At 38.9% G+C, this 23,951-nt stretch overlaps 1 pseudogene; it reads right to left on the reverse strand.

The window, feature by feature from the left end:
- Positions 1–375: 375 nt before the first annotated feature.
- On the reverse strand, positions 376–23,951 carry LOC142524916 (uncharacterized; annotated as a pseudogene).

Below are 23,951 nucleotides of genomic sequence, written 5' to 3' on the forward strand. Positions count from 1 at the left end.
GTATCCAAACGGCGGTGGAAAAGGTCCCATAAAATCGATTCCCCCAACAGTCAAAGATTTCGATTTCAATGATAGGATTCAAACGCATCATGTTTCTTTTTGAAATCGCACCCAATTTTTGACAATTTTCACAGATCTTGCAGATTTCGTGGGTGTCTTTAAACAAAGTGGGCCAATAAAATCCACATTGCAAGATTTTTGCAGCCATTTTTTTTTTAAGAAAAATGTCCTCCGCATGCTTCTGAATGACAAAATTTAATTACATTACTTACCTCATTGTCGGGTATGCAACGTCGAAAAATTTGATCTGGACAATACTTGAACAGATACGGATCATCTCAATAAAAGTTTTTTACCTCATTCAAAAATTTTCTTTTATCTTGCGAACTCCATTGCGGTGGCATTTTTCCTGTCACAAGAAAATTTACTATGTTAGCAAACCAAGGTGTAGTAGTAACTGAAAATAGATGTTCATCAGGAAAATTATCGTTAATTGGTGTCATTTCACAAGATGATCCTGTTACTAGTCTCGATAAATGATCGGCTACGACATTCTCGGTTCCTTTTTTATTTTTGATCACAATGTCAAATTCTTGGAGCGAACAAAATCCATCGTATCAGTCGTGGCTTTGCATCCTGTTTGGTCAACAAATATCTAATAGCATAATGATCAGTAAACACAATAGTCGTTGATCCAATCAAATAAGAATGAAATTTATCTAATGCAAATATTACAACAAGTAGTTCTTTTTCAGTTGTAGAGTAATTCATTTGAGCATTGTTTAAAGTTCTACTTGCATAATATATCACATAAGGCTTACCGTTTCTTCTTTGATCCAATACTGGACCGACTGCATAATCACTCGCGCCGCACATGATTTCAAGTGGTAAAGACCAATCAGGAGGTTCCATGATAGGAGCTGATGATAAATGTCGAATGATTTTATCAAAAGCATTTTGACATTCTTGAGTCCACTCAAATGCAGTGTCTTTTGTTAAGAGGTTACAAATGGGTTTAGAGATTGAACTAAAGTCCTTTATAAACCTCCTATAAAATCCAGCATGTCCAAAAAATGAGCGAATTTCTTTAATGGTTTTTGTAGGGGGTAAATTGGCAATGACATCAACTTTGGCTTTATCAACTTCAATTCCTATGAGATGACACAACATGTCCCAAAACAATCCTTGAAGTAATCATGTAATGACATTTTTCCCAATTTAAAATAAGACATTTTTCCTCGCATATTTTTAAAACTTTTTCCAAATTTTCAAGACAATTATCAAATTTATTCCCAAAAACAGTTAAATCATCCATGAAAATCTCCAAACAATTTTCAACCATGTCGCGAAAAATGCTTAGCATACATCTTTGAAATGTTGCTGGGGAATTGCATAGTCCAAATGGCATCTTTCTGAATGCAAATGTTCCAAAAGGACATGTGAATGTAGTTTTATCTTCATCTTCGAGTGCAATGAGAATTTGATAATAGCCTGAATATCCATCAAGAAAGCAGTAGCAGGGATGACCTGCTTACTTTTTCTAAAATTTGATCCAAAAATGGTAATGGAAAATGATCTTATCTAGTGGCGTCATTTAATTTTCTATAATCGATACACATCCGCCAACTAGATGGGGCTCGACTTATTAACAATTCACCTTTTTCATTTTTTATCACTGTGATGCCAGATTTTTTGGAACTACTTGTGTTGGGCTTACCCACTTACTATCAGAAATAAGGTAGATAATCCCAACATCAAGTAGTTTGAGAACTTCAGTTTTCACAACATCTTTCATGTGTGGATTTAATCTCCTTTGTGGTTGTTGAGATGTTTTAGCATTTTCTTCTAAATGAATTTTGTGAGTGCAAATTAGTGGATTAATGCCCTTGAGATCTTTTAGTGTCCAACCAATTGAATTTTTATGTTTTTTAAGTATATCAACTAGTTTACCTTCTTGATCACTTGCTAGTTTGGAAGAAATTACCACCGACTATGTTTCATCTTCTCCAAGAAATGCATACTTCAATTCTTCTGGCAAGGGTTTTAACTCCAATATGGGTGGTTTGTCTTTGTTCTCATATTTTGCCTCAAATTCTTTCTCTGATCTAGTAACGAGTGATACCTGATAAAATCATCAAGATCAATTTCAATATTTTCTTTAACACTTTCAATTGAAAAAATATCTAATTGGTCACGAGTACTCTCTTCTTGAATGTTTTCTTCCACAAGAGTTTCAATAAGATTTTCATCTTCACTTTCATCTCCTTTGTCATGTGGTTGCTTACAAAGATTAAAAACATTAAGCTCCAAGGTCATGTTACCAAATGACAACTTCATTATTCCATTCCTGTAATTTATAAGAGCATTATAAGTTGCTAAAAATGGACGACCCAAAATTACAGGAATTGTAGTACAAGCTTCGATAGGTTGTGTATCTAAAACTATGAAATCAACAGGATATACAAAGTTATCAACTTGGACCAACACGTCTTCTACCATACCTTTTGGAACTTTAACAGATCTATCGGCAAGTAAAAGTGTGAGAACCCGGGATCTTCCGATCCAAAGTAAATCAGGTAAAAAATATACAAGCTTAAAATTTAGCTTAATCTAAGATCAGAACACTTTCATTCTAATTATAAACTTAAATATGAACTTAGATTTTCAGCTAATATAACTTGAGGAGGTAGTTTCAAAGCTCGGAGATTAGCTCAATAGGAGGCCGAGCTGCAAATAACCGCATCCATCGAAGAGTTGTCACGAGAGGAGTAAAACCCCAGCTCAAAGACACGATCTAGTCAGCTCAAAGCAGCTCAACCAAGTTTGTCCTAACAAGACCAAAAAGGGAGCTATAAGTTGAGCCAAGAGTTTGGACAAATTAAATGTGCAAGAATTATCCTTTGCGTTAACCCATGAAGGAGCTGCAGGAGGAGCTAAGGGCTAGGACATACTGATGATGCAGGAAATGACCCTTTAGAAAATCAAGGTGACAATTAAGGAGTGCATGAGATTTTGAGCCGCATTCATGACTAATCTAGAACTTGAAGAATGCATGGGATTTTGGAGATTTATGCATGAAATTTTGGACCAACATTATGATTACATTCAAGCCTTTCTTGGTGACCAAGAATTCGGCCAAGGGGCAGCTAGGTGGAAGGGTGTTTGTGCCTATAAATACCACTCATCTAGGTTGAGAGAAAGGCACCCCAAAAGCAAGCAAGAAATTCGGTTTTCCCCTTTCCCCTCACCCTACAAGTTTCGGCCAAGTCAAGCAAGGGAAAAGAAGGAAAGTTCGTGCAGTCCAGTACAATAACCCCGTACCAAATTGTTCCCCGATCGAAGACAGTATTTTTGAAGTTGCCCGAAGTGTTGCCGAAATTTCAAAGAAGAGATTTGTATAAAAATTCAAGTAAGTGGGCTTTTGTTACATATTTTGTTGTATTTTAAACTTTGATGTCAATAGTATGACATGCATGTATGTGTGTCCTAAATTTCGAAAATGTCAGTCTACCTTTTAAAATTTCGATCGATTATATGCTTTGTTCGCTCTTCGAATATCTTTGATTCCGTTGTGTCTGTCTAAAAATTTGAAATGTTGAACTCTGAGAAATCTGATAAGTCTGTCTGTTGTTTCTGAATTCTGTGTACACTGTTACGACTCAATTTGATATGGGACGAGAATTGTAATTCTGTCTGGCCCCCATTGGTGGGTATAAAACCATGTTCTGTTCTGGCCCCCATTGGTGGGTATAAAACCATGTTCTGGCCTCACCCCTTAGAGGACTAACATATTGGGGACAATTTGACCATGGAAATGAGATGAGTAACAGTGTTCTGTCTGTTCTGATATGTTCTGTTCTGAATTGATTTAATCTGTTTCTGAATTGTTCTGAATCATCTGATGAATTCTGTCATTTATTCGATTTGCCTCTGTCCTGATAAGCTAAGAATATTAAGTTTTGAAAGTCTGTTAAAAGAATGTTTTAAGAAAACTAAGTTCTATATGTATCTTTGGAATCGATCGACCCCCACTTGCTGAATGTTTTCCAAAACACTCACCCTTTACAAATTTCAGATAAAAATGAGGAGCAACTGAATGAGGAAGAGCAAGATGCTTTCTGGGGTTGGTGAACCGGAGATCATGATCAGAACTCAAGATTTTTCTTTCCTTTCGTTTCCTCTATTTGAAACTCTGATGTATTTCTAATTCTATTGTCAATGTAAAGACAATGTTTAATTTATGAAAAAGACTTGTTTTTGGCATTTTGATACGAGGCTTAATTGTTTTCAAGTAATTGTTAAACAATGCCGGATGTCACCGACGCTTCGGACTCTGGGCGTGACATTTAAGTGGTATCAGAGCCGCCAGGTTCATAATCCCGCTGGGATTTTGATAGACAAAATTTGACAAAGTCAAATTTTGGCAAAAGCCTAGTGTATCCAATTTGAGTCCAACTTTCATCCGTTCTTGAAGTCTAACTTTCATCTGTTTCCTAATTCCCGAATAGACTTCAAAAAAAATCTATCCCTTCGATCATCCCACAAACTCTGAGTATCGAAAATTTTCCACGACAACTTTGTTTCTACTATTTGTGCCTTTCTATCCTTTATACAATTCTAATGCTTTACTTTCGATTTTTATCCTAGGAAATAGCTGCTCCACGTACTCGCGCTCAGGCTGCCCTTCGCATGCGTCAGCTTACGATTGATAATCAGACTAGGGAGATCGCGACTTTGAAAGCGCAACTAGCCAAGGAAAGATTGGAGAAACAAGAGCTTAGTGAGGTTAGACACATACTTGAGACTGATGTACAGCGATTGACTCATCATCTGGAATTGGTGGAGAGCCAGCTGCTGCAGATACCGACCAATTCCGTTCGCATCACGCGCTTAGTTGCACTTAACAAGGATTTATTGGAAAGAGTGGAGCTAGAGCGAGGACGTGCTACTCAGACCCGTCAGCGCCAGGAGGAGTACAACGCCAGGCAGGATCGGTACATTTCGAAGCTCCACAGCGCTATGGACAGACTTCAGGATCAGAATAACTACCTACATTTGGTAATAGAGAGCATGGAGGAAGAGGAGGTAGCACCGATGGAGGTGGCCTGTGGGGACCCGGGCTCAAACTTAATTCTTTTCGGGATTAATCGGATCCTTGTTCAAAATTACGGGTCAAAATTTTGCTTTTAACATTAAATCAAATGTTTACAACTCAAGCACAAGATAATTCTATATTCATTTCATTACAACAAACATAATATACATGCCTCGTTTTATTCGTATTCTACAAACAAGTAATTAAATACAGTACATATCAAAAGTGCAACTACTAGTTCATCTGCTATGCCCGTGATCACCACGCTATGTCCATCTCTCATCTCTGTCGCGATCCTGATCCTGCCCCACCTGTTGTTATGCACACATACAGACATAACAACAGCCGGAAACTCCGATGAGAACAAATCCCAGTATAAAACATGTATACATGCTGATACATAATCATAAATCATGAATCAAACCAATAATAATGGGCTCCATAGTCTATGAAACCAATCTATATAAACATGCAATTCAAATCAAATCATGTCTTGACTCGACTCGATTCTACTCTAGGGATCCCGGTGTGAATAAGACGTCACTGTCTGTCACCTACCCTCCCAATCGGGGTAACTGTACGTCTTATTCCTAGACTTCGGTCATGTCTGTATCGAATGTCTACAATCGGAGTGAATCTGATCTGAAGCGTCGATACTACCGAACACCTAGTTTGGCAAGTCTGCCAATGACTCTCCTATCTGAAAAGCTTGAATATAAATCTATAAACAAGACAGCATCCTATCAAGAGATTTGAATATAAATCTATAAACCAATAAAAATTCATATCAAAAGATAAACGACAATTCTAGTATGCGATTTGGTCGGGAAACTCAAATTGAATCTCATTTGAGTTGTGTCTTCCCCAAACAAAACATGAATTATACCTTTCGTCGCACAATCTGTGTCGTAGTCAAAGTCTCGAAGACGAATCTGTCAATACCAAATCTGAAATGGAAATGTTGATACATATTCTATTAATCTCCAATCTCAATCAACACCTATCCAATTCAATACTTGATCTCGGTACAATTTGACGGCATAACAACGTAATTTCTCGATACCGGTCAATCTATCTCTCAACATATATCACCAATTCATAATTCTCAACTCATAATCATCATCATAAGCACATGAGAGTACTCAAAATCTGCATATTTAATTCTAAACATGCTGGAAAATAATAACTATAGCATACAACGTCCGTTCTTCGATCCGGTTGCATTTCTATGATATCAATCATCTCAAGAACATATTATCACAAGTATATCAGCATTTCCCCAACATGTATACTTCAAAACATGTTAAAACTTAATCAAACTTACATCCTTTTGTAGCCCTTAAAGAAAGGAGCAAGATTCTATGCTTGGATTAAAGTTTGGATGTGTAATTCTTCCAAAATCATAACCTTAAAGCAAAAGGAATTGAAGCTTCTCACCACTCTCTCACGTTCTCAGCTGATGGAAGTGGTGAAAGTGAAGACTCAACACATTTCTATTTATATATATGCCATGTGTCTTCCTAAGAATTAAGGGTAGCTTTCTCGCACAGGGCACCGCGGGTGCGCTCCGTCTAGACCGCGGGTGCGCTTAAGCTTCGGCAGTCCATTCATTTTCCAAAATCGACGACCGCGGGTGCGCTACATATAAGACCGCGGGTGCGGTTACGTTTGAACCGCGGGTGCGGTGTCATTTCTGTAAATAATTTCCAACTCTCTGTCCATCAACCGCGGGTGCACTCTTTCTTGGACCGCGGGTGCGGTGACCCTACTGTAAAATGGCCATCTTCCTGTCCATGCACCGCGGGTGCGGTGCTTCTCTAGGCGCGGGTGCGGTCCCTTTCTTCAAGCAACACTTCATCTTTTCATTTTATCCACATACAATCTAGGGCATTACATTTCTCCCCATCTTAGATATTAGTTCTTCCTCGAACGTGAAATCAATTAATCAAAGTATGTACAAACAGTAGTAAAATCAAAAGTTGAATAAATACTCACATCATGAGAATAACTCGGGATATTTCTGTCTCATATCTGCTTCTCTCTCCCAAGTCGCTTCCTCGGTGCCATGACGACTCCACTGGACTTTCACTAGTGGAATAGTCTTCGTTCTGAGCTGTTTCTCTTTCCGATCAAGAATTTGTATTGGTTGTTCAACATAACTCAACGTCTGATCCAGCTCAGCTTCGTCAGGCCGAATGACATGAGAATAATCTGGCATGTATCTACGTAGCATCGATACATGAAAAACGTCATGTATCCCGGATAGAGAAGGAGGAAGAGCCAGTCGATATGCTCGATTTCCAATCTTCTCAAGAATCTCGTATGGACCGATGTATCTAGGAGACAATTTCCCACGCTTGCCAAATCTGACAATGCCTCTAAAGGGAGAAATCTTCAAGAATACTCTGTCCCCTTTTTCAAATACAAGCGGTCTACGTCTGATATTGGCATATTTGGCTTGCCTATCCTGTGCCGTCTTCATTCGCTTCTGAATGATCTTCACATTCTCAGTCATTTCCCGAATCATATCAGGCCCAAGTTCTGGTACTTCAGATATATCATCCCAGTACAACGGAGATCTGCACTTCTTGCCATACAATGCTTCAAACGGTGCCATCTCGATGCTCGTTTGATAGCTGTTGTTGTACGAGAATTCACACAACGGTAGTGAATCTTGCCAACTAGTGCCAAAGTCTAGCACTACAGCTCTTAGCATATCCTCTAAAATCTAGGATAGTCCGCTCTGACTGTCCATCTGTCTGTGGATGATAAGCAGTACTTAGGTGCAATATCGTACCTAAAGCCTGCTGCAGACTGTGCCAAAAGTGAGAAGTGAATCGTGGATCACGATCTGATACGATAGACTTCGGCACACCATGTAATCTGACTACCTCTCGGACATTATCTCAGTCATCTGATCATGTCTGTACGTCATTCTGTACGGAATAAAACACGCTGATTTGGTTAATCTGTCTATCACAACCCAAATCGCATCACAACCCCGGGACGATCGAGGTAACTTCGTCACGAAATCCATGGAAATGTGATCCAATTTCCATTCAGGAATAGACAAACTCTGAAGTAAACCTCCGGGCTTCTTTCTTTCGGCCTTCACCTGTGGCAATTTAAGCAATTAGACACATATTCGGAAATATCTGATTTCATCTGTTTCCACCAGAACTGTGTCTTCAAGTCGTTGTACATCTTTTTGCCACAGGGTGAATGCTGAACCGACTACAGTGCGCTGCTGACAATATCTGTTGTTTCAACTCTGAAACATCTGGCACTACAATACGGTTATGCACATACAGGACAAAATCACTTACCTGATGTTCAGACTGATGTCCTGATCTGACCATCTGAATTGACTGCTGTATATTCTGATCTGTTCTTTGAGCTTCTTTGATTTTCATAATCAAATCTGGCTCAACTTGAATCGTGGCAAGTCTTAATGGTCTACTATCTGTGTCAAATGTTAAACCAGACAAACAACAATCTTCAACTTAATTCGAAACACCTATCGTCGATAAGGATAGGGCACAAACCTTTCGACTCAAGGCATCTGCTGCTGCATTTGACTTCCCTGGATAAAACTTGATCTCGCAATCAAAATCTTTTAGTAGATCAAGCCATCTACGCTGCCTCATGTTCAACTCTGAGTGAGAAAACAGATACTTCAGGCTTTTATGGTCAGAGTAAATCTCAAATTTCTCACCATAAAGATAGTGACGCCAGATCTTCAAGACAAATACGATAGCCGCCAATTCAAGATCATGAATGGGGTATCGAATCTCGTGTGGCTTCAGCTGTCTAGAGGCATATGCAATCACATGACCTCGCTGCATAAGAACACATCCTAGCCCTCTGTGGGATGCATCACAATATACAACGAAGTCGCCAGTACCTGAAGGAATCATCAAGACAGGTGCACTTGTCAGCCTCTTCTTCAATTCTAAGAAGCTAGACTCACAATCCTCAGACCACACAAATGGTGCATTCTTCTGTGTCAACTGGGTAATCGGCTTTGCAATAATGGAGAAATCTTTGATGAATCGTCTATAGTACCCTGCTAGACCCATGAAACTGCGTATCTCAGGCACCGAAGTCGGTCTCGGCCAACTGATCACAGCTTCCACTTTACTCGGATCCACAGAAATACCATCTCCAGGTATGATATGACCCAAGAAGACAACCTGTCTCAGCCAAAACTCACACTTTGACAGTTTAGCATACAATCTTTCATTTCTCAATGTTTGCAACACAATTCTCAAATGGTTGGCATGCTCATTCAAATTCTTTGAATACACCAAAATATCATCGATAAAAACAATCACAAACTCATCTAAATATCTCTGAAAGACGCGGTTCGTCAGTCCCATAAATACCGCTGGGGCATTCGTTAAACCAAAAGGCATGACAATAAATTCGTAATGTCCATACCTGGTTCGGAATGCTGTCTTTGGTATATCAATATCTGGTACTCGCAGCTGGTGATATCCAGATCTCATATCGATCTTGGAATAGATAGAAGATCCCTGCAACTGATCAAATAAGTCGTCGATACGAGGCAAAGGATATTTGTTCTTTATCGTTGCCTTGTTCAGTTGCCTGTAATCTATACACAATCTCATAGAACCGTCTTTCTTTCGCACAAATAGCACTGGTGCGCCCCAAGGAGATACACTGGGTCTGATATATCCCTTGGCTAGAAGATCTTCTAGTTGTGCTTTCAATTCCTTCAACTCTATAGGCGCCATCCTATACGGAGCTCGAGATATAGGAACGGTGCCTGGAATAAGATCAATACTAAAATCTACCTCTCGAGCTGGAGGTAACCCTGTAATCTCGTCATGAAATACATCTGCAAACTCCCATACTACTGGCAAATCTGCCAATGCCGGGCTCGATTTCAGTAAATCTACTGAATAAATGAGGAACCCTTCTGCTCCTTGTTGCAACAATCTACTCATAGCCAGAGCAGATACTAAGGGAATCCGAGATCTGGAACCCTTATCGTAGAATTTCCACTCCTCTGTCATTTCAGGTCTGAATCTGACAATCTTGTGAAAACAATCTACGGTGGCTCTGTACTTAGTCAACATGTCAATCCCGACAATACAATCAAAATCAGATAAACCAAGTACAACACATTCTAAATCGATCTCATGCCCTTCAAACTGTAGTAAGCAATGTCTAACTGAAGTCACAGATATCAGACCACTTCCCAACGGAGAAGAAATAGACACTACAGTAGACAATGACTCGACAGGCAATGCATGTGTCAATGCAAAATGTTCTGATATGAATGTATGTGATGCACCTGTATCTATCAATACATATGCAGGATAACCGCAAAGAAAACAGTTACATGCAATAACATCATCTGGCGCATCCTGGGCTTGCTCCTCGGTCAGTGCAAACACCCTAGCCTGTTGTCTGGGAGGTTGGCTCACTGTCTGGCCACCTCTGGCTCTAGGTTGAGACTGTGTAGGCGTGGGCTAGAAGGAATGGACAGACGAAGCTTGCCTCTCAGGCTGAGTCACTGATGCTGATGACCCTGCACTATGAAATCTCGGGGCACCTCTCTGGGGACAAACTCTGGCAAAATGTCCCTGTTGCTTACATATGTTACATCTGCCCATCACTCCCTGACACTGCTCTGTGGCATGTCGGCCTCCACAAGTAGTACAATATACACATGTCACATCTGTACTCTGGCCAGGACCTCTCTGTCTTGACCCACTGAAGCTCGATGAACTGCTCACTGCTCTCTTGAACTGCTTACCCTTAACTTTCAAAAAATCCTTCTTGCCACTACTACTGCTTCCGCTATCAAATCGAGGAGGAGGTGGTGGAAACTGTGCGGCAGGCTGTGGCGGTCTCTGACCCTTAACACTATAGGAAGCTCCTCGCTGCCTAATCAAACCAGCCTCTGCTCCCTTCGCTCGATTCAGCGCATCAGAAAAGGTATTAGGTCGTCCCGTGTTCACCAAAGTAAAAATGTCCGGATTCAAACCATTGATGAATTGTTCGGCGACCGCTTCGTCATTTCCTGCCACGTGTGACGCAAATCGGAGCAAAGAAGAAAACTTGGCAACATACTCCTCTATGTTCCATTGCCCCTGTCTCAAGTTGGCGAATTCGGCCCCTTTGTCTTTTCGATACGACACTGGAAAGAAACGTTGATAAAATTCATCTTTAAGTACTTTCCAAGTAATATCGATACCTCTATGCTCCAGGGCTCGTTTCGCTGTAAGCCACCAACTTTTTGCCACTTCTTGTAATTGATGCCCAATCAACTTCACTCTCCATTCGTCTGTATAAGCCAGAGATTCAAACAACATCTCTATATCGTCTAACCATCTCTCACAATCCACTGCATTTTCTGTGCCCTTCAGATAGGTGGATGGAATGATTGAAATCTCTTCAACAAAGTCTCCATCGGTGTCGCAGTAACATCCATCTGAGTACCTGACGTACTACCTTGTTCAAGCACTTGACCTACAGCTGGTTGTGGTATTCTTCTAGGCGGCATATCTGATTATCAAACAGATTAGGATACAATCTATACAATCTGTCTCAGCCCTCCTCTGATCATATACCTCTGATCCAGAATCGGTTCTGATTCAGTCTTTACAAGTATATGCTGTAAATCAACTCAGATACAATACAACATATAATAGGAAAAGCATTAAATCATGCTAGCACATCAAAAGCAAGGAAGAAGACTCGATCTACCCCGCTCATTCTATTCTATCTCAGTCTACAGAACCTACTGCTCTGATACCACCTGTTGTGGGGACCCGGGCTCTAACTCAATTTTTTTCGGGATTAATCGGATCCTTGTTCAAAATTACGGGTCAAAATTTTGCTTTTAACATTAAATCAAATGTTTACAACTCAAGCACAAGATAATTCTATATTCATTTCATTACAACAAACATAATATACATGCCTCGTTTTATTCGTATTCTACAAACCAGTAATTAAATACAGTACATATCAAAAGTGCAACTACTAGTTCATCTGCTACGCCCGTGATCACCACGCTATGTCTATCTCTCATCTCTGTCGCGGCCCTGATCCTGCCCCACCTGTTGTTATGCCACACATACAGACATAACAACAGCCGGAAACTCCGATGAGAACAAATCCCAGTATAAAACATGTATACATGCTGATACATAATCATAAATCATGAATCAAAGCAATAATAATGGGCTCCATAGTCTATGAAACCAATCTATATAAACATGCAATTCAATTCAAATCATGTCTTGACTCGACTCGACTCTACTCTAGGGATCCAGGTGTGAATAAGACGTCACTGTCTGTCACCTACCCTCCCAATTGGGGTAACTGTACGTCTTATTCCTAGACTTCGGTCATGTCTGTATCGAATGTCTACAATCGGAGTGAATCTGATCCGAAGCGTCGATACCACCGAATATCTAGTTTGGTAAATCTGCCAATGACTCTCCTATCTGAAAAGCTTGAATATAAATCTATAAACAAGACAGCATCCTATCAAGAGATTTGAATATAAATCTATAAACCAATCAAATTCATATCAAAAGATAAACGACAATTCTAGTATGTGATTTGGTTGGGAAACTCAAATTGAATCTCATTTGAGTTGTGTCTTCCCCAAACAAAACATGAATTATACCTTTCAGTCGCACAATCTGTGTCGTAGTCAAAGTCTCGAAGACGAATCTGTCAATACCAAATCTGAAATGGAAATGTTGATACATATTCTATTAATCTCCAATCTCAATCAACACCTATCCAATTCAATACTTGATCTCGGTATAATTTGACGGCATACAACGTAATTTCTCGATACCGGTCAATCCATCTCTCAACATATATCACCAATTCATAATTCTCAACTCATAATCATCATCATAAGCACATGATAGTACTCAAAATCTGCATATTTAATTCTAAACATGCTGGAAAATAATAACTATAGCATACAACGTCCGTTCTTCGATCCGGTTGCATTTCTACGATATCAATCATCTCAAGAACATATTATCACAAGTATATCAGCATTTCTCCAACATGTATACTTCAAAACATGTTAAAACTTAACCAAACTTACATCCTTTTGTAGCCCTTAATGAAAGGAGCAAGATTCTATGCTTGGATTAAAGTTTGGATGTGTAATTCTTCCAAAATCATAACCTTAAAGCAAAAGGAATTGATGCTTCTCCCCACTCTCTCACGTTCTCAGCTGATGGAAGTGGTGAAAGTGAAGACTCAGCACATTTCTATTTATATATATGCCATGTGTCTTCCTAAGAATTAAGGGTGGCTTTCTCGCACAGGGCACCGCGGGTGCGCTCCGTCTAGACCGCGGGTGCGCTTAAGCTTCGACAGTCCATTCATTTTCCAAAATCGACGACCGCGGGTGCGCTACATATAAGACCGCGGGTGCGGTGACATCAACGCGGGTGCGGTTACGTTTGAACCGCGGGTGCGATGTCATTTCTGTAAATAATTTCCAACTCTCTGTCCATCAACCGCGGGTGCACTCTTTCTTGGACCGCGGGTGCGGTGACCCTACTGTAAAATGGCCATCTTCCTGTCCATGCACCGCGGGTGCGGTGCTTCTCTAGGCGCGGGTGCGGTCCCTTTCTTCAAGCAACACTTCATCTTTTCATTTTATCCACATACAATCTAGGGCATTACATGGCCGGAGACGACAGTGCTAGTGACAGCGACGGCGGAGAGATGTTCGATTAGATTAGCATTATAATAAAGGATCTGGATTGTAGTAAATTTGTGACTGAGAAAATAATATGTGTACCAAACTATTTTGAAACTTTCTATTATCTTATTGCATATTTAAGAATGGATGAGTATCTTATTTAAATGTTTTATAGGAAACCAACATGGACTTTTAAAGCATTATAAATGAACTTCAGAAACAACTTCAAGAAAAGGAGTCAGAAATTAAAACACTGAAAGAAAAGAATGATAAACTTGAGAGAGATAACTATCAGTTGGACGAAAATAACGTGTGCATGATGGAGGATCTTCGTGAGGCCCGAGTGGAAGAGAAGAAACTACGCGAAGACGTTAGACGTTACGCGACTTATCATCTAGAGTCAGAGTGTCAGCACGAGATCACCAAGCAAGAGTTGAAGAAAGCGCAAGATAGGATTTTTACGCTTGAAATTCGGGATAATAGTCTTCTCAAAACCCAACGTCGTCTTCAGGAGCGGATTGAAGAGCAAGAAATCGATGAAAACGTAAGCCAATCAACAATACAAGAACTACAGGATCAAGTAAACAATCTCGATCACCACTACACACAACTGCAGAATTACATTGAACACCTACAAAATGAGATGGTCAATATGGAATAACTCATAGAACAACTGGAAGAGAAACCTGTGGAGGAAGAAATTAATGAAGCAGTAGGGGACGGAGAAGTAATAGACGAGTAGGGAGAGAGAGTTCTAGAATAGGCTTTGATTGTATCTAGAAATATTTGATTAATCATTTGAAAAATATTGGGCTGTATGAAAATTTTTACAATTTAATGAAATTATTTCTTTGATTAAATATTGTGACAAACAAATTAATAAAATACATGTTTATAGGAAATGGTAGGCAGACCACCCCAAAACAACCGTAACCCCCGTGGTGCCAACAAAAAAAAAATCCACCACCACCCAGAGTGAATCTTAGTCAAGAGGATATGATGGCAATAGCTACTATCGTAGCTGCAACGTTACAAGGATTCGTCAGCCCATTGGCTAACGCCATCCAACCACCACCTGAACTGCAACCGCGTGGGATCAAGTACCATTACGAATCTCAGAAGGAATCGAGTTCCAACTTTCGATGGGAACCCAGACCCAGAAGTTAGCCACAACTGGCTCAAGAACGTCGAAACACAACTACATTTACTGGAGATACCTGAAGAACTGAGAGTGGAGGTTGTAATACCGTTTTTGGAAGACCGAGCTAGGAAATGGTGGGAAACTGTGTTGCCATATTTGGCAGAAGTGGAAGAGATCACATGGCAGATTTTTAAGAGAGAATTTTTAAAACAATATTATCCCGCTGAATTTCGACTACAGAAGTTGGGTGAATTCGAAAACTTCAAACAGGCTCCGGACATGTCAATGATGGAATACACTTCACGGTTCAACGATCTGGGAACCTATGTCCCAACGATCATGTCAGATGAAACGTTAAAAATGCATCGATTCAAGAAGGGACTCAACAGTCGAATTCAGTCGGCATTGGCAGTATTCAATCCAAACAGCTTTGCGGATTTGATGGACGCTGCAATGAGCGCAGAAACTGATATCAAGCGACGCGAGGAAGAAAACAAGAACAAAAGACCGATGAGCAATCAATCTACTCAGAATGGTCCCAAGTTTAAGAAACCAAATTATTCAGGTGGGTCTTTCAAAGGAAATTCTGGCAGTGCTGGTAACACCGAAGGAAAGTTGTGTGATACATGTCGACAGAATTATGTTGGAGAATGTCATCGGAAGACAGGCGCTTGTTTTAAGTGCGGAAAGGTGGGTCATAGAATTAAAGATTGTCCTGACAACAAGGACAAAGGGACGGGGCCCAGCAAGCAACATGAAAACAAAACAAATGCTCGAGTTTATGCAATAACCCAAGAGGAAGCTGATAACACCAATGAAGTGGTGGCAGGTACCATCTTACTCAATAAAATGCCTGCATATGCTTTGTTTGATTGTGGTGCCACACATTCATTTGTGTCTAGAAGATTTGCTAAAAAGCTTAAACTTGAGCATGATATTCTTAGTGAACCGTTAAGAGTAGCAACACCTGCCAGCAAAACAATTGAAACACACAAAGTGTATCGAAACTGTAAAATTTGTATCAACAATCAAACTTTTGAAGTGGAATTAATTCAACTCAATATGGTTGAGTTTGACATCATCCTTGGAATGGACTGGTTAGCCAAGAACCATGCCATATTAGACTGTCAAAAGAAAGATATTAGACTTCAAACTCCGACAAAAGGGGAAGTCGTATATCACGGAAAATCCAAAGAAATAAAATCTCTACTATCGGCTTCACAAGCCTGGAAAGCTATAAAGGGAGGAGAAGAAATTTACTTGGCAGTGATCAATGAAATCAAAGAAGAAGAAGTCCCAAAGTTGGAGGATATTCCAATTGTTCAAGAATTTTCAGACGTTTTTCCCGAGGAACTATCGGGAGAGATACCAGATCGGGAAGTAGAATTTGAAATCAATTTGGTCCCTGGTGCTTGCACCAATATCAAAGGCGCCATACCGAATGGCTCCAGGTAAATTAAAGGAGCTAAAGGAGCAACTGCAGGAATTACTAGACAAGAAGCAGATTCGCCCCAGTGCATCCCCATGGGGAGCCCCAGTGCTTTTTGTAAAGAAAAAGGACGGAAGCATGAGGCTATGTATTGACTACCGGGAGTTTAACAAGATCACCATAAAGAATAAGTACCCACTCCCAAGAATAGATGATCTTTTCGATCAGTTAAAGGGAGCCAAGGTCTTCTCAAAACTAGATCTGAGATCTGGTTACTATCAGTTGAAGGTCAAAGCGGAAGACATCCATAAAACTGCTTTTAGGACAAGATACGGATATTACAAATTCACGGTAATGCCTTTTGGCCTAACAAATGCTCCTGCAGCATTCATGGACCTGATGAATCGGGTATTCAAACCATATCTCGACAAGTTTGTGGTTGTCTTTATAGATGATATCCTTGTGTACTCACGAAGTAAAGAAGAACACAAAGAGAATCTGCGTTTCACTTTGCAGACACTTCGAGAAAAGGAACTATACGCCAAATTCAAGAAATGTGAATTTTGGTTAAAAAGTGTGGCGTTCTTAGGACATATAATTTCTGAATTAGGAGTGTCAGTAGACCCTAAGAAGGTAGAGGCAATCAAGGATTGGCCACAACCAAAGACAGTGACTGAAGTCAGGAGTTTTCTGGGTTTAGCAGGCTACTATAGAAAATTTGTGGAAGGATTTTCTTCGATAGCCATTCCACTCACCAAACTTACTCAGAAAGATTCGAAATTCATTTGGAATGAAGAATGTAAAAGAAGCTTTGAAACCCTGAAGACAAAACTCGCATCCATACCAGTACTAGTTCTTCCCGAGGATGGTAAGAATTTCACTGTTTACAGTGACGCTTCAAAGGTAGGATTAGGGTGCTTATGCAAGAGGGTCAGGTAATTGCTTATGCCTCACGGAAACTAAAACCATATGAGCAGAATTACCCCACTCATGATTTGGAATTAGCCGCAGTGGTATTCGTGCTTAAAATATGGAGGCACTACCTTTATGGTGTAAAATGCGAAGTTTTTACTGATCACCAGAGCCTCAAGTATATTTTCACTCAAAAAGAATTAAACATGAGGCAAAGAAGGTGGATGGAACTTCTCAAGGACTATGACCTGTCAATTAATTACCATCCGGGTAAGGCAAATAAGGTGACAGATGCGTTGAGTCGAAGGAACCCTGGGAAGGTGAACTTAAATTCCCTATCAGTGCAACCAAATCTCCGAGAGACCATCAAATTGAAGCAGAGTCAAGACACCTCCATCCTTAAAATTAAGGAACAAATCCAAGAAGAAAAAGTTCCAGAATTTCAAATTGACAAAAATGGGATACTCTGGATGAAAGGACAATTGTATGTGCCAAACTTCGATGTAATTCGGGAACAAGTGATGGCCGAGGCACATAAATCGATATTTTCAATACATCCAGGAAGCACCAAGATGTACCGGGATTTGAAAAATAATTACTAGTAGAACGGTATGAAGAAAGATGTAGCTGTCTTTGTTGTTAAGTGTTTAGTCTGTCAACAAGTCAAGGCGGAACATCAAAGGCCTGGAGGACTTTTACAGCCATTGGAGATACCAGAGTGGAAGTGGGATAACATCTCCATGGATTTCGTAGTAGGACTACCACGATCAAGACAGGGTCACGATGGGATCCGGGTGATCATTGACAGATTGACCAAGTCTGCCCATTTCTTGCCAGTACGAATGAATTATAATTTGTATAAATTAGCCACTTTGTATGTGGACAACATAGTGAGGCTACATGGAGTTCCAGCGAGTATTATGTCTGACAGAGATCCAAGATTTGTATCAAGATTTTGGAAAAGTTTCCAAAAGGCTATGGGAACCAATGTTACTCTCAGCACGGCCTATAATCCCTAGACTGATGGCCAAACCAAAAGGACAATTCAAACCCTCGAAGATATGCCGAGGGCATGTGCACTGGATTTTTCTGGAAATTGGAGTGAACAGTTACCCTTGATCGAATTTGCCTATAACAACAGCTATCACAGTAGCATCGAGATGGCTCCGTATGAGGCATTGTATGGAAGGAAGTGTAGGTCGCCTCTATATTGGGATGAGGTCGGAGAAAAAGCTGTTACCGGACCAGAACTTATTCAGTTAACCTGTTGATAAAGTAATCATAATCAATGAGAGACTCAAGGCAGCCCAAGATAGGCAGAAGAGCTGGGCCGATCTGAGTAGAAGACCCTTACAGTTGGAAATTGGTGAGAAAGCTTACGTTAAGGTCTCTCCCATGAAAGGAGTAGTTCGGTTCAGTAAATCCGAAAAGTTGAATCCGAGATATGTGGGACCGTTCGAAATACTGGAGAAGGTAGGAACCTTAGCCTACCGTCTAGCTTTACCGCCTGATATGTCCAGAATACATAATGTCTTCCACATCTCGCAGCTGAGGAAATACGTCGCAGACCCTAGTCACGTACTCAAAGTTGCACCATTAATGATTGAAGGAAACCTCAACGAAGAACTTAAATACGAAGAAGTCCCTATCCGAATAGTGGACACAAAAGACCAAGTGCTTGAGAAATCGGACAATACCTTATGTCAAGGTACAGTGGTCAAATCATACTGAAAGAGAGGCAACATGGGAACTCGAAGAGAAAATGCGATCACAATACCCTCACCTATTCAGAAGATCAAGCTAATGCAAGTTTCGAGGACGAAACTTTTAATAAGGAGGGAGGGATGTGAGAACCCGGGATCTTCCGATCCAAAGTAAATCAGGTAAGAAATATACAAGCTTAAAATTTAGCTTAATCTAAGATCAGAACACTTTCATTCTAATTATAAACTTAAATATGAACTAGATTTTCAGCTAATATAACTTGAGGAGGTAGTTTCAAAGCTCGGGGATTAGCTCAATAGGAGGCCGAGCTGCAAATAACCGCATCCATCGAAGAGTTGTCATGAGAGGAGTAAAACCCCAGCTCAAAGACACGATCTGTCAGCTCAAAGCAGCTCAACCAAGTTTGTTCTAACAAGACCAAAAAGAGAGCTATAAGTTGAGCCAAAAGTTTGGACAAATTAAATGTGCAAGAATTAACCTTTGCATTAACCCATGAAGGAGCTGCGGGAGGAGCTAAGGGCTAGGACATATTGATGATGCATGAAATGACCCTTTAGAAAATCAAGGTGACAATTAAGAAGTTCATGAGATTTTGAGCCACATTCATGACTAATCTAGAACTTGAAGAATGCATGGGATTTTGGAGATTTATGCATGAAATTTTGGACCAACATTATGATTACATTCAAGCCTTTCTTGGTGACCAAGAATTCAGGCCAAGGGGTGGCTAGGTGGAAGGGTGTTTGTGCCTATAAATACCACTCATCTAGGTTGAGAGAAAGGCACCCTAAAAGCAAGCAAGAAATTCGGTTTTCCCCTTTCCCCTCACCCTACAAGTTTCGGCCAAGTCAAGCAAGGGAAAAAGAAGGAAAGTTCGTGCATTCCAGTACAATAACCCCGTACCAAATTGTTCCCCGATCGAAGACAGTATATTTGAAGTTGCGCCGAAGTGATGCCGAAATTTCAAAGAAGAGATTTGTATAAAAATTCAAGTAAGTGGGCTTTTGTTACATATTTTGTTGTATTTTAAACTTTGATGTCAATAGTATGACATGCATGTATGTGTGTCCTAAATTTCGAAAATGTCAGTCTACCTTTTAAAATTTCGATCGATTATATGCTTCGTTCGCTCTTAGAATATCTTTGATTCCGCTGTGTCTGTCTAAAAATCTGAAATGTTGAACTCTGAGAAATCTGATAAGTCTATCTGTTGTTTCTGAATTCTGTGTACAGTGTTACGACTCAATTTGATATGGGACGAGAATTGTAATTCTGTCTGGCCTCCATTGGTGGGTATAAAACCATGTTCTGTCTGGCCCCCATTGGTGGGTATAAAACCATGTTCTGTTCTGGCCCCCATTGGTGGTATAAAATCATGTTCTGGCCTCACCCCTTAGAGGACTAACATATTGGGGACAATTTGACCATGGAAATGAGATGAGTAACAGTGTCCTTTCTGTTCTGATATGTTCTGTTCTGAATTGATTTAATCTGTTTCTGAATTGTTCTGAATCATCTGATGAATTCTGTCATTTATTCGATTTGTCTTTGTCCTGATAAGCTAAGAATATTAAGTTTTGAAAGTCTGTTAAAAGAACGTTTTAAGAAAACTAAGTTCTATATGTATCTTTGGAATCGATCGACCCCCACTTGCTGAATGTTTCCCAAAACACTCACCCCTTACAAATTTCAGATAAAAATGAGGAGCAACTGAATGAGGAAGAGCAAGATGCTTTCTGGGGTTGGTGAACCGGAGATCAAGATCAGAACTCAAGATTTTGCTTTCCTTTCGTTTCCGCTATTTGAAACTCTGATGTATTTCTAATTCTATTGTCAATGTAAAGACAATGTTTAATTTATGAAAAAGACTGGTTTTTGGCATTTTGATACGAGGCTTAATTGTTTTCAAGTAATTGTTAAACAATGCCGGATGTCACCGACGCTTCGTCGTACCGTCATGATTTAGGCACAGCAAAAGAATATACGCGTCATGGATAAATTCATACAGAGAGTGAAACTCCACTTGTGTGAATATCCTACATAGCGTGACAAAAAATGTTACCGAAGTAAGTTTTAACTCGCCTAGATTGAGTTCTTGATAAAATGAATATGGAAGTAAATTCACACTAGCTCCAAGATCAAGCAAGGCTTTTTTAATCTTTCGTTCTCCAATAATACATGAAATAGTAGGACAACCAGGGTCTTTGAATTTCAAAGTATTATTATTTTGAATGATTGCACTTACTTGTTCGGCTAAAAATGCTTTCTTTTTCACATTCAATTTTCTTTTCACAGTGACAAGTCTTTCAAAAATTTGGCATATGATGGTACCTGCTTTATTGCATCTAATAAAGGAATATTAACTTTTACTTGTTTAAAAATATCATATATATCAGAATTCAAATTTGATTTTTTGGTATTTTTCAATGCATGAGGGAATGGTGGTGACATTGTCTGTTGATCCTCCTCTTCGCAAGTTATGGATTCCACTTCCTTACCCTTTGGAGTTGATTTATCATCATCTTCACAAGGTTCAAGAATGGATTTTTCCACAACCTTACCACTACGAAGGGTAATAACAGATTTTACCTCATCCATTGGTTGAATTCCAGAAGTTCCAGTTTGTGAATGATGATCCTTGGGATTAGGCTGTGGTTGTGAAGAAAATTTACCTTTTTCATGAACATTAAGTGCAGATGCAAATTTAGCAAGAGTATCTTTCAAATCTGTCATGGTTTGAGCAGTTTGAGTATTGATAGACTCTTGCTTTACAATGAAATTATTCAATATATCTTCCAAGTTCCTTTTGGGTGGAGGAACATAAGGTGCATAATTTTGAAAATTTTGTTGATTTTGGAAATGTGGTTGTGAAAATTGTGCAGCATTATCATTCCTCCAACTAAAAGTTGGATGATTTCGCCAACCTGAATTGTAATTTTGAGAAAATGGTTCAAAATTTGGCCTTTTGAAATTGTTCAAAACATTGACTTGTTCATGGAGACATTCTTTAAAAGAGGACAAAGTGGGACAATCTTTTGTAGAATGATCACTCGTATCACATATGTGACACGCAATTTTTTGAACAGATTTTAATTGACCATTCTTTTTCAATTCAAGTGCCTTAACTTTTCTTGCCAAAGAGGTAAATCTAGCTTGGAGATCATGTTCATCTTTGAGGGTATGCATACCTCCACCAGATGTGGGAGATTGAATCTTGTTTGCTGGTTTGATTGTACCTATAATGTCCCAATTTTGAGCATTTTCAGCTAATGAATCGAGATACTCAATTGCCTCTTTTGGATCTTTATCTTCAAATGTTCCATTACACATAAATTCAACCATTTGCCTATCTTTAGGTGTTAAGCCTTCATAAAATTGAGAAACAACTCTCCAAATTTCAAAACCATGATGTCGACAAAGATTAAGCAATTCTTTGCATCTATCCCAACACTGATAAAAAATTTCTCCTTGTTTTTGAGTGAAAGCGATTATTTGTCTTTTGAAAGAATTTGTTCTATGAGATGAAAAAAAATTTTCAAAAATTGTTGTTGCAATTCATCCCAAGTTCGAATGGATCCCGATGTAAGATTTTGTAGCCAAGTTTTAGCTTTGTCTTTTAAACAAAAAGGAAAAAGCTTAAGTCGAATGGTGTTCATGCTACAATTTAGATCATTATATGTGTTGCACACTTCTTCAAACTCTCGTAAATGCATGTATGGATTTTCAGAATCTAAGCAATGAAAGTTGGGTAAAAGTTGGATAATACCAGGCTTAAAATTGAAATGAGATGCATCAGAGGGAAAAACTAGACATGAAGGTGAACTAGTACATGTAGGATTCATGTGATCTCTAAGTGTTCTTCTTCTATCATGATAATGTTGAGATTGAATTTCATCTTCATTTTCTTGGATGGGTTCTTCCGCCATGTTTTGTAAAAATAAAGGGTTATTTCGAATGAGTCGACCACTAAGTGTACATGACCAAATGCTCATGCAAATGCAAAAGAAAAAGAATAAAAACACACAAAAGAAATAAAAATTCAAATAAAGAAAAATAAACTATAAACAAAATTAAATAAAGTTGAAATTAAATTATATTTTCCCGGCAACGGCGCCAAAAACTTGATGCAACTTTGATTGTTGCACTCCCAAGAGCAGGTTGTCCACAAGTAGTATAATTCGGTGAGTCCGAATATTGTATCATAGGGAAGCTAAGGTAATTACAAATCCACTACAATGTCTTTTTGTTTTTGTTTTTGTTTTTTTCGTTTAATTGTTTGAATCTTTAATTGGTAATTTTTAACTTCAAATTTTAATTTAAGTAGTTGAGATTAAACTTTTGGTATTTTAATAAAGTTAACATTAATGAACATTATTGAAATTCACTTAATAAAATGGTTCCAATATATTAAATAATCATATTTATATTATATTATATATTATTATCTTATTAGTATATATACCAAAACTTATAAATGTTTTAAAGTATTTATTGTGCTATATATATATTTGTAAACACTAAATCAAGGTTCCCACTTTAAATGGTTGGTAAAACAAAACTAACATTTAAATGGTACCAAGAAATTAATATTATGATATATTCATATATAATAAATCAAGGCATCCACTTTAAATGGTTTGTAATATCAAACAAACATTTAAATGGTACCAAGAAATTAATATTATGATATATTCATATACAATAAATCAAGGCATCCACTTTAAATGATTGGTGATACCAAACTAACATTTAAATGGTTCCAAAAAATTAATAATATGATATATTCATATAAAATAAATCAAGGCATCCACTTTAAATGGTTGGTAATATCAAACAAAAATTTAAATGGTACCAAGAAATTTATATTATGATATATTCATATACAATAAATCAAGGCATCCACTTTAAATGATTGGTAATACCAAACTAACAT

This window comes from Primulina tabacum, chromosome 14 (assembly GCF_025594145.1).
Source record: "Primulina tabacum isolate GXHZ01 chromosome 14, ASM2559414v2, whole genome shotgun sequence".
NCBI classification, from domain to species: domain Eukaryota; kingdom Viridiplantae; phylum Streptophyta; class Magnoliopsida; order Lamiales; family Gesneriaceae; genus Primulina; species Primulina tabacum.